A 13,061-nucleotide genomic window follows, 5' to 3' on the forward strand; every position below is an offset into this window, starting at 1 on the left:
TATTTCATTGTGAAAACAAGCCAAATTCAGTTTAAATGGATATAATTTAACTTCTCGCTTATTATAAAATCTGCCTTTGTGATGCAACCTCACTGTAATTTGTTTTAATGTATATTGTAGATTAATTTATTGCTTACTTTTCAAATAACTGTATTATTATGGTCATATATTTATAAGAACACAATGGTTATTTATAGGGCTTTAGGTCTATTTGGAATCATTGTTTGTAAATATTTGTTCTTGTCTATAGCTAAAATTTTTCCATGATGTTGTAAGTCTTTCTACAAGCCTTTGTTAGCTATATTTGGAAGATCTCCAGGCAGCACAAATTACTAAGAAACAATACAGAACTTCAAAAGCATGTTTATTTGCACTATAATGTGGAATTCACTATCACACATAGGTATTTTGAGGCCTTTACTCTCATTCATACAATAGGAAATTTTCCTGTGAAAAGTCATAATAATTCACTGTAATTTTCTTCTTTTGCCTCCAAAGACTTTTTTAAAATATATACTCTCCTACAGAGTCGAACACAAGGAGAAAAACCTAGTCAAGCATAATTAATTCCTTGGACAGTACAGTGACACTCAGCTAGGCCTGCAGATTAGAATATGGGGATTTAAAAAAAAAAAAGCAGAGAGCCCATCCCTGAACCCGCTGAATCAGCATTCCTACGGGGTAGGGGCGGGGGGCTCTTGGCATGAATATTTTCAAAAGTTGTATAAGTATGGTATTCACCCACCATTTGAAACCACCACTGCATCTATTATTCAAGGGAAATAATCTCCAGGAACTAGAAATATGCTTATTTTGGAAAATGATTAGGATTACAAAAAATATGGTTGATGTAATATACTTGCTTTTCACAAATGATATCTCTTCTTTGAATTGAACTAATTATTCTGCATTTTGATTAGGCTTTTTCTTATTCACACAAATAACTAGACAACTGACCTAATAGCACAGTTAATTATAATTATGATATCTCATCAGTTTGGCAACTAGTTATTTCTAACCAATTATTTTGACTATCTTTTAACAACCAAATATGATTGGCTATTCTGCCAATTCAAGATATTTTTCAGTAGGTTTAAAGAAAAAAATTCTTGTCTTATTGACTTGGAATTTATTAAAAGAAAATTGTTACCATGATAAACAGTGACCATTATATAGTCATATGTGAAAAACCAGTTCTGTATATATGTTATTGATCTTTAAGTATTCTGAAACCTGTATCACTATTCAGCCATGTTATATCATGTCTAATTCATGTATCTATGATGTCCAATAAAAACTTTTATAAATTTATTTAGCTATTTAATTATTTCTTAAATGCATCCTTAAAACTAAAGAGGTGATTTGCTTCCTTGCTGAACCAAACAGACAACAATCCAATTACCAAGTCTAATAAGTTGAAATTAATCACATGAAAAAGTACACAACACTTTTTGGAATGGTCACAGAAAACATTATGTAAAATTTTCTTCTCTCAACTGAAACACACTTACTCATCCTTACAACCACAGATTTTGCAAAATTTTAGGATGGACAAAAACAGTAACTATTTCTGATCTTTGTGTCACAAATGTTTTTGAAGGAACTTTCGTTGGTATTTTTGGCATCCGTTGTGTTGTATTATTTAATTAACCTGGTTTCAAAAGAAATAAGGTCATTGTGTGCATTTAAATCTCATTGGGATAATTCCATGTCCTTTTAGGATGGAAGAACATTACCCCCTCTAGTGGATAAAGGCAAAACTCATGGTCTTGGGTTGAAAAATACTGGGTTTCCTTAAACTGTCATAATTTAATAGATTGATGGATTAATTCCCCTAGTCATCCTTCATTTCAAGCACATTGTCTTAGAAAATGTGCTATGTCACACATATTTCTTATATGAAGATGTGTAACAGTATTTGGAATTTAACACAGGGCAATAAAGGAAATGTAGTTCATGCCAGACATCCTGTTTCAGGTTAAAAAAATGGATTTCACAGGAGTCATCCTACAATGTTTACTTCTACTGAGCAAAGCACCATGAAAACACTTTCTTTCTAATTAAAGAACAGGAAAATAACAGTAGAAATCAAACTCAACTTTTTTAAAAGTTTTTTTTAAAAAAATTATTTCTTTTAAATTGAAGGATAATTGCTTTACAATGCTGTGTTGTGTGTGCTTAGTCACTTCAGTCATGTTCTTTTTTTTTTCATTTATTTTTATTAGTTGGAGGCTAATTACTTTACAATATTGTAGTGGTTTTTTCCATACATTGACATGAATCAGCCATTTCAGTCATGTTCGATTCTTCGTGACCCTATGGACTTCAGCCCTCCAGGCTCTTCTTGCCATCGGATTCTCCAGGCAAGAATACTGGAGTGGGTAGCCATGGCCTCCTCCAGAGGATCCTCCCAGCCCAGGGATCAAACTCATGTCTCCTGCATTGCAGGCAGGTTCTTTGCACTGAGTCACTAAGGAAGCCTGCAGTGTTGTGCTGGTTTCTGCCATAACATCAACATGAATCACCCAGAGGTATACATATGTCCCCTCCTTCTTGAACCTTTGGCCCACCTCTCACCCCTCTAGGTTGTCACAGAGCACTAGTAAACTCATATTTTTTAACCATTCAGTTCAGTTCAGTCATGTCCGACTCTTTGCAACCCCATGAATCACAGCACACCAGGACTCCCTGTCCATCACCAACTCCCGGAGTTTACTCAAACACATGTCCATCGAGTCGGTGATGCCATCCAGCCATCTCATCCTCTGTCGTCCCCTTCTCCTCCTGCCCCCAATCCCTCCCAGCATCAGGGTCTTTTCCAGTGAGTCAACTCTTCACATGAGGTGGCCAAAGTATTGGCGTTTCAGCTTCAGCATCAGTCCTTCCAATGAACACCCAGGACTGATCCCCTTTAGGATGGACTGGCTGGATCTCCTTGCAGTCCAAGGGACTCTCAAGAGTCTTCTCCAACAACATAGTTCAAAATCATCAATTCTTTGGCGCTCAGCTTTCTTCACAGTCCAACTCTCACATCCATACATGACCACTGGAAGAACCATAGCCTTGACTAGACGGACCTTTGTTGACAAAGTAATGTCTCTGCTTTTTAATATGCTGTCTAGGTTGGTCATAACTTTCCTTCCAAGGAGTAAGTGTCTTTTAATTTCATGGCTGCAGTCACCATCTGCAGTGATTTTGGAGCCCCCAAAAATAAAGTCTGACACTGTTTCCACTGTTTCCCCATCTATTTCCCATGAAGTGCTGGGACTAGATGCCATGATCTTAGTTTTCTAAATGTTAAGCTTTAAGCCAACTTTTTCACTCTCCTCTTTCACTTTCATCAAGAGGCTTTTTAGTTCCTCTTCACTTTCTGCCATAAGGGTGGTATCATCTGCATATCTGAGGTTATTGATATTTCTCCCGGCAATCTTGATTCCAGCTTGTGCTTCTTCCAGCCCAACATTTCTCATGATGTACTTTGCATATAAGTTAAATAAGCAGGGTGACAATATACAGCCTTGACGTACTCCTTTTCCTATTTGGAACCAGTCTGTTGTTCCATGTCCAGTTCTAACTGTTGCTTTCTGACCTGCATATAGGTTTCTCAAGAGGCAGGTCAGGTGGTCTGGTATCCCCATCTCCTTCAGAATTTTCCACAGTTTATTGTGATCCACACATTCAAAGGCTTTGGCATAGTCAATAAAGCAGAAGTAGATGTTTTTTCTGGAACTCTCTTGCGTTTTCGATGATCCAACGAATGTTGGCAATTTGATCTCTGGTTCCTCTGACTTTTCTAAAACCATAATTGGCCATACTTACACGTATATCCCCTCTTTTTTAGATTTCCTTCCCATTTAGGTCACCACAGAGCACTCAGTAGATTCCCTGTGCTACACAGTATTCTCATTTGTTATCTAGTTTATACAGAGTAGTATATATATATGTCAATCTTAATCTCCCCATTCATCCCAACCCCGCCATTCCTCTTGGTGTCCATACATTTGTTCTCTACAACTGTGTCTCTGTTTCTGCTTTGCAAATAGGTTCATCTGTACCATTTTTCTAGATTCTACATATATGCATTAATATATGATACTTGCTTTTCTCTGACTTACTTCACTCTGTAGATGATCTCTAGGTCCATCTACATCTCTGCTAATGGCATAGCTTCATTACTTACCAGTAGATCGTTTAAAAATATGCTACAGATAGTTTTGAATTACTCTTAATATTTCCCCTTCATTAGGTCATATTTGATTAGCTCATTTAAATACATTTGAAATATTTGCAAATAGGAAAAATCTTAGTTATACTTATGTATAATAGCCTGAGGCAGCCCACATAAGAGAGGCTTATCTCTTTTCCTTGGTAATCCCCCCATAGCCTCTTTAATGTCAGGTATGTGGTTGCCAACTAATAGAAAAAAATAGAGGAAAGAAAATTTTAAGCTCCTCTAATGGAAAAGCAAAAATCATCAATCAACTATCACATAAGCTGTGTTTCAAAATAAACTTGAAAATATTTACAAAGCAATTACTCACTCTAGTTAATTATCATGAGAGGATATACTCTAAAGAAATGCATAAAATCGTTTATACCTTAAAATAGCTTAAAATGTAGTTGGAAAAAATTGACTACATAAAATGGAAGATTTAATAAGAGGTCACAAACAGACAAAAAAACACAGTTTCCTAATAGTTTCTCAGCTTTTAAAGTATTTGCACACAAATTATTGCCAGAGTTTCCTTATCTGTAAAATCAAAATAAGACCTACATATATCACAGAATCATTGGAAGGCTTTGATAAGATAGCAGTTTATTGAAACTAGCAAAATGTTTGACATATAATGAATCAATAAAATATTAGTTTCTTTGATCCTCAGAAAGACCCTACAAGTTTGAGAGGTTAGATATTTTAAATTTCATTTATAAAGTTTTTAAAAATAAAAAAAAATTGATTTACATTTGACAATCAGATTCATAGACATTCCAAGAATGGCTGAGTGTAGCATAAAGTCTAAATATGTAGTTCTCTCTGTTTCTCTCTCTCTCTCTGTCAATCTGTGTGTATGTGTGTGTGTTTGTGAAACCATTATGAGTAAAACATGAAAATAGAAAAATGAAGAGTGGTTAAGGAGTGGTGAGTAAACTATTTGGACCGAAATAGAAGTGTTAAAATAAGTGGTTATACATAAGATGGTAAAGATACATTGAAGAAAAGGTAAGGGGTTCAGATTTTACGTGAAGCACAGCGTGGTAAAGGGTCTGCTATAGCAAAATTTGAGGTATTTACAACAAACAAATGCCTGAAGCTAAATTTTATGAGTGTTTACATTGGGTTTCCCTGGTGACTCAGACAGTAAAGAATCTATCTGCGATGCAGGAGACCTGAGTTCAATCCCTGGGTTGGGAAGAACCCCTGAAGAAGAGAAAGGCTATCCACTCTAGTATTCTTGTCTGGAAAATTCCATGGACATAGGAGCCTGGTGGGCTACAGTCCATGGTGTTACAAAGAGTCAGACACAAATGAGTGACTAACACTTTCACTTTTCACATTGCACCAAAAGCAGGAATAATCTGATTGAAATGATGTTGCAGTGGCAGTTTTTAGGGTGGATAAAAGGGATAGAAATGCTGAAGGCAGGGAGCTGGGTTAAGTTGCTGATATATTAGCTCATATAGACAGAACGTAAGGAAGAAGGAAGGGACTCTAAAGGGAGAATGAAAAGAACATGACTGAAATGGAGTATGGGAGGTGGGAAAGAGGACTGGAATGTGTAATCCAAGGTGATTTTGTGGTTTCAGTCTTATGTCTGGCCCTATTTACAAAAATAGGGGAGTTGGCTTGATCAGGAAGCTGAAAATTTTCCATTTTAGATGTGCTGAACATATGCATCTTAATATGTTAAACAGTTTCTTTGAGAGACTAATTGGATTCTGCCACTAAAGCATTTACAGTGTAATATTTTTTAAATGCTAAGGAAAACTTGTTCTCAACCAATGAAATCGTGGACTCTAGGGAATCCTGCATTTCCGAAGTCAACTTCCCTTTTTTCAAGACAGCTTTTTGCATGCTTCACGGATTGTGGTTGAAGTTGGACACCTGTGGGCACCACCAGAGCTAGCTTTAGGCAAAACCATGAAGCAGCAGAGTAGACTTGGTGAATCTCTTTTTCCTTTTCCATGCATCTCTCTCTACTTTGGGTACTCTCATCGGCTCAGTTATCTGACTTCAAATGGGAATGAGCTCCGGTCAAGATTTTTATCACCTAGGAGAGTGCTTGGCCCATTAGAAGGCTCTCTAAAAGCTGTAGGAATCAGTGAGAGGGGTGAAAGAAAGAAAAAAGTAATGATTGAATAAAATACCTGACAAATGTATTCACTCTAAGATTTGGGGATTTGATTTGGTGCTCTCTCCTCAAATTATTTCCATTGAAGTGTAGCCATCCAGAGAAATATTTATGTTCTCCAATGGGAGGAGTTATTGCTGATAGATTTTAGCGAGCAGAGGAGACTAAATTTTGAGAGCAAGGGCTACCACTTACCACTGTAAATCGCACAATAAAAACAGTCATTTACTCATAAAATTGGTTCCTTTGGACAGTGGTTTTCATTCTGGTTGTCATCCACTTTTTAGCAACTGTTGGTGAAATGAAGTCATATTATATGTAAAGAAAATTCTGTATTACAGGTAGGATTCGTTCAGTATTACTACCTAGTCCTAAAATACGACTCTCCTCTAAATAGCTCTTACAACAGGCAACCTGAGCGTTAGGCTGAATGCTCATGTCGGTTTTGTCCTGTGTACACCGTATGTCAGGAGGCGCCCCTTGTCAGAGCTGCCAAGCTGCATGAATATGATGATTTAATTTGGGCTTCCGTTGCTTTAGTCATTGACAAGAGAGCCTTGACTAAACATGGAACCAAATTTCAAGTATGCACTGTACATAAAAATAAAGTATAATATTCATGCTCAATGATTTTTATTGCTTTCATATAAATATTTGAGTAATGTTTCTTACAATCAGTGATGTATAAACACATAATAAATATTTGAAAATACAGTCTAATGAATAGATAGCGATTTCCATATTCTCTGAATCCCTCTAATTTTGATTTTGTGGCTGGAAGTCCAGAGAAAGTCTCAGTTTCCAACTCTTCTAAACAATGGCTTTCCTCAAAGTTTTTGGTTCTTCCGCTCACAGCTGTGCATTTGGCAGACAACCGGAAGCACTGTCAAGAGAGGAGACGGAAAGAGCTTGAACCAAGTAGTCTGACTCATGAAGAATTAGAGTGAAATTTTGCTATGAGGTATGTCAGATTGCAATAAAATTCCCTGGGTGACTATCTGGTTCTTATTACTCATATTTTTGATTAAGTTCATATACTTAAAATAATCTATTCATGTAATATTAGTATCCAAACACATACAAGTTCAGATTTTCTAGTCTGAAAAAGTAAGTCCAAAAATGTGAATAGTAAAGTAACATGTGAGGCTTATAACTCACAAAGTTATGTATAACACTATGTTTATTTATATTTGTTTAATAGAAGTGGATAAATGCAATTTTGTATTTTCAAGTGTAGCAAAATATTACCTAATGAAGTCATAGTGGTACATGTTAGAATACAATTTCTCAGTACATTTTGGATAACTTTTAAAAATGCATGTAGTTTTATTTAATTTATGAATTTTTTAAGATCTTGGGCCTTATAATTCTCCCTATATCAATCTTAAAGAAGTAACTGAATTTAATATTACTTGCTAAAGACGGTATAATGAATTTTAGAAAATATAGAAATAAATTAATAGAGCTTGAAGTTTATCATCTTGGTTTACAAGGAAACTAAGACCCAGAGTTTGTATACCCCAACAAGTACAGAGAAAGAGAGACTCTAAAACCACTAGCTGGACTTATCTGTTTAAAGACAATGTTAAAATTTTATTTATGCATTAATTCTTTTAAAACTTTAGCAAGCTGTGTAGCTCTTAATGGAATCAAATACTCAACAGAACATATTTAATCTCTGTTAACATGAGACTAACCTATTAAAAAGTTCAATGTTTAAGTGCTGTTCATAATGACACCTCTTGGAGATCATCAGAGTCAGCGGTCCAGTGTGCAATCCTGTTTTCTTATAGAAACAGCAGAAGGTCTTTTTTTATGTTAAAATATACTGATCAGTTCAGTTCAGTTGCTCAGTCGTATCCAATTCTTTGCAACTCCATGAACCACAGCACGCCAGGCCTCCCTGTCCATCACCAACTCCCAGAGTCCACCCAAACTCATGTCCATTGAGTTGATGATGCCATCTAACCATCTCATCCTCTGTCATCCCCTTCTCCTCCTGCCTTCAATCTTTCCCAACATCAGGGGCTTTTCAAATGAGTCAGCTCTTCACATCAGGTGGCCAAAATATTGGAGTTTCAGCTTCAACATCAGTCCTTCCAATGAACACCCAGGACTGATTTCCTGTAGGATAGACTGGTTGGATCTCCTTGCAGTCCAAGGGACTCTCAAGAGTCTTCTGCAACACCACAGTTCAAAAGCATCAGTTTTCAGCACTCAGCTTTCTTGATAGTCCAACTCTCACATCCATACATGACTACAGGAAAAACCATAGCCTTGACTAGACGGACCTTTGTTGACAAAGTAATGTCTCTGCTTTTTAATATGCTGTCTAGGTTGGTCATAACTTTCCTTCCAAAGAATAAGCGTCTTTTAATTTCATGGCTGCAATCACCATCTGCAGTGATTTTTACTGATCAAGCCCCTTACTTAAATTAAAAAAAAAAAAGATAAATAAGGTGCACAAGTAAAGGCAAAGAAGAATGTTTAAAGAGAAAATTCAGGTGTCTGCATTACAAATTTATAAAAGAGAGCCTGAAATGTCTTGCAGTTTTATGGCTAGTTATGTATGAGAAACATAAAACATATATATGGAAAGTAAAAAAAGTAGGGAGAAATAAAAATATAAGGAAAGTTAGAGACCCAGTGACTTGGGGGGCGTGACCGAGAGAAAAGATAGAGTGACCAACACACATTTACACACTTTCAGAGCATAATATTCTCATTGAATTGTTCTAGATATAAAGACTCAAAAACCACACTACAATTACATAACCTTGAACATAAACACATAGATTTCACCTAAGTATTTCTCCACCCAGATGAACTAGCTCAGAAAAAACTGGAGGCTAGAAATAGCTCACAGAACTGAAGTTCCCTATCACTCTTACCATTAAAAAAATGTGATGGTCCAACCTTCCCTAGAAGTTGGAAACTAAGATTATACAAACCTGAAAACATTGGTCTCTCCTGGCATTAGGTAGGCTAAAGCAAAAGGACTTCTCTCCTAGGGCTGTCCCTTTGAAGCAGAATGATTTTGTGTTGTATATCTATATGTACCATTGGTTCCTCAACCCCTTGGTTCTCTCCTCTGTGACTACTGTACTTATTAGGGCACTTCAGGTGACAGGGTGGTAAAGAACCTGCCTACCAATACAGGAGATGCAAGAGATGTGGGTTCGATCCCGGGTCAGGAAAATCCCCTGTAGGAGGAAACAGCAACCCTCTAGTATTCTTCCCTGGAAAATTCCATGGACAGAGAAGCTTGGCGGGCTACAGTCCATGGAGTTGCAGAGTTGGACACAACTGAGAATGCTTGCATGTGTGCATTTGTTATAGGCCCATCAGAAAACACAGAGGATTTGCTTAGCATCCAGACAGAGTTTAAGCAGGACTGCCAGACGTCAGCACGTATCATTGCTATGATACTTCTGTTTAAAAGTGTGATGATGCCATTGAAGTTAATCCAAAAATCAGCCGCGAAAAGACTGTCAAAAGGTTGACACATTGACATTTCTATTAAAAAAAAAATCTAGGAGGACTGTACCTTCAATAGTCTTCAGAATTATTTTAATTAGTTTTGCCTACTTCCTAATTTGCTGGCTGCCTATTTCTTTATTATAGCAGATATTTTTAACCTAGAAGCTATTTAAAGCAACAAGATAGGCAAAGAGTGGAAAATCATAACCGGAACGTTTGGTTGTTAAAAAAAAAAAGATTTGCATCTTCTTTTTTCTTTAAGGCATAGTGCTAACAACTTTTTAGAAATTCTAATAATGTCACTGACCAACTCAGGGTTGATGGAGTATGGTAACCATTTCATGGATTAAAAAAGGAATCTCACATGTTTTCCTATGGGACTTCATGTCCACTTAAAAAACAAAATAGAAGAATAAACCTTAAGTGAGCATGGTATTGAGAGGAACCATTTCTCATTTTGGGTGTGGCTGCTCTGACAAGTGCTTTTCCAAATGATAGTCTAGCATTTTCTACCCTTCTGCTCAATGGTTTCTGTGAGTGTTGGGGTTTATATGATGTACTTTACGGTTTCAATGTATTGCAATTGATATTTTAATTTTTCTAAATATTTAAGCATTTAACTTTTCAACCATTGATCTGCTCTCAATTCATAATCATTCATCATCATATGTGGTAGATCATGTTATTCTTCTGAATTGTAGCTGCTAAGTATTATAAATCCATGCTTTCCCCCTTATGACTTCCCACGTCCATGGTTGTTAGCCTAACTGACACCATCTTGGCCTCTTACACTTTTCCTGTCCTTCTCACCCATCATTGTACTGTGCAATCACTTCTCTGTCATCAAGCACTTTGCAGTTAATAGATATTGTTTGATAATCATTAGGACCAGGTACCCTCTATGCTCTGCTAGTCCCCAAACAATGATGAAACCTTTCACTGACTAATTCCTGGTGGCTGTGAGACTAGTTATGCATTTATAAATCTTGACTTAGGAATGTATATCCTGTTTCCAAGTACTTTCCCCATTCCCTAGGTTAACTATAAAATTATCCCAATTGTCTGCCCATCAGTGGTGCAGAATGTGGCTATGAACCATTGTCTGCTGATCTTGATACCATCCTGGCACAACATTGATACCCTATTATACACTGGTCCAAGAGCCTCTTGATGAAGACAAAAGAAGAGAGGGGGAAAAAGCTGGCTTAAAGCGCAACATTCAAAAGACAAAAATCATGGTATCCATGCCCATCACTTTATGGCAAATAGATGGGGAAAAAGTGGAAACAGTGGTCAGATTTCATTTTCTTGGGTTCCAAAATCACTGAAGATGGTGACTGCAACCATGAAAGTAAAAGATGTCGCTCCTTGGAAGAAAAGCTATGACAGACCTAGGCAACATATTAAAAAGCAGAGACGTCACTTTGCTGATAAAGGTCTGTACAGTCAAAGCTATGGTTTTTCCAGTAGTCATATATGGATATGAGAGTTGGACCATAAAGAAGGCTGAGCACTAAAGAATCAATGCCTTTGAACTGTGGTGCTGGAGAAGACTCTTAAGAGTCCCTCGGACAGCAAGGAGATGAAATCAGTCAATCCTAGAGGAAAATAACCCTGAATATTCATTGGAAGGACTGATGCTAAAACTGACGCTCCAATTCTTTGGCCACCTGATGCAAATAGCCAACTCACTGGAAAAGACCCTGATGCTGGGAAAGATTGAGGGCAAGAGGAGGAGGGGGTGACAGAGGATGAGATGGTTGGATGGCCTCACAGACTCAATGGACATGAGTTTGAGCAAACTTTGGGAGATGGTGAAAGACAGGGAACCCTGGCATGCTGCAGTCCACGGGGTTGCAAAGAGTCAGACACAACTGAGCGACTAAACAACAGCAATTGTTTACATGGAGCTTCCTGCCTCTTTTCTCAATATCAAGACACCCTTTCAGTTTGGTGGGTAGTTTTTGTTCACTCTGTCCAACACCAAGCCTCTTTAGGAAGCATATACTATCCTGTCACATTGTTGGCTAAGTGATTGTTTTGTCCAATGTAATGTGAATGGACATGAGTATGCCACGTCTGAGCAGAAACTATAAATGCATTTGGATGAATAAGTTTGGGTTCTTGTCTTCCTGTTTCTGTTATGAGAATAGCATTTCCAGCTAAGGACAGCATCTTTAGCTGTGGTCCTTTAGCCTGGGATGTGACGGTGCATAGAGCAGAGCTGAACAGACCTGAGAAGCATATAAACAAGCCACAAGCAACTGACAGACTCGTGAACCAAATATAATGCTCAGTGTTCAAGGCCACTGAGATTTAAGGATGTCTGTCACTGCAGCAAACATTTAATAGTTAAATGGACTATATCATTAAAAATAAAAGAACTAGTGATTCAAGTTCAGCTCAGTCGCTCAGTCATGTCCAACTCTTTGTGATCCCATGAACCGCAGCACACCAGGCCTCCCTGTCCATCACCAACTCCCAGAGTCCACCCAAACTCATGTCCATTGAGTCAGTGATGCCATCCAGCCATCTCATCCTCTGTCATCCCCTTCTCCTCCTGCCCCCAATCCCTCCCAGCATCAGGGTCTTTTCAAATGAGTCAGCTCTTCACATCAGGTGGCCAAAATATTGGAGTTTCAGCTTTAGCATCAGTCCTTCCAATGAACACCCAGGACTGATTTCCTGTAGGATGGACTGGTTGGATCTCCTTGCTCTCCAAGGGACTCTCAAGAGTCTTCTCCAATACCACAGTTCAAAAGCATCAATTCTTCAGCACTCAGCTTTCTTGATAGTCCAACTCTCACATTCATACATGACTACTGGAAAAACCATAGCCTTGACTAGACAGACCTTTGTTGACAAAGTAATGTCTCTGCTTTTTAATATGCTGTCTAGGTTGGTCATAACTTTCCTTCCAAGGAGTAAGTGTCTTTTAATTTCATGGCTGCAGTCATCATCTGCAGTGATTTTGGAGCTCAAAAAAATAAAGTCAGTCACTGTTTCCCCATCTATTTGCCATGAAGTGATGGGACCAGATGCCATGATCTTAGTATTCAAGTTCATTTGTAAAATGAAAGGAGAGGACTTCCCTAGTGGTCCAGTTAAGAATCCATCAGCCAGTGCTGGGGACATTGGTTCGATCCCTGATCTGGAAAGATTCCACATGCCATGGGTTAACTAAACCCATGTACCACAACTACTGAGCCCTCACACTCCAGAGCCTGTGCT

This window comes from Cervus elaphus, chromosome 22 (genome assembly GCF_910594005.1).
Source record: "Cervus elaphus chromosome 22, mCerEla1.1, whole genome shotgun sequence".
NCBI lineage: Eukaryota > Metazoa > Chordata > Mammalia > Artiodactyla > Cervidae > Cervus > Cervus elaphus.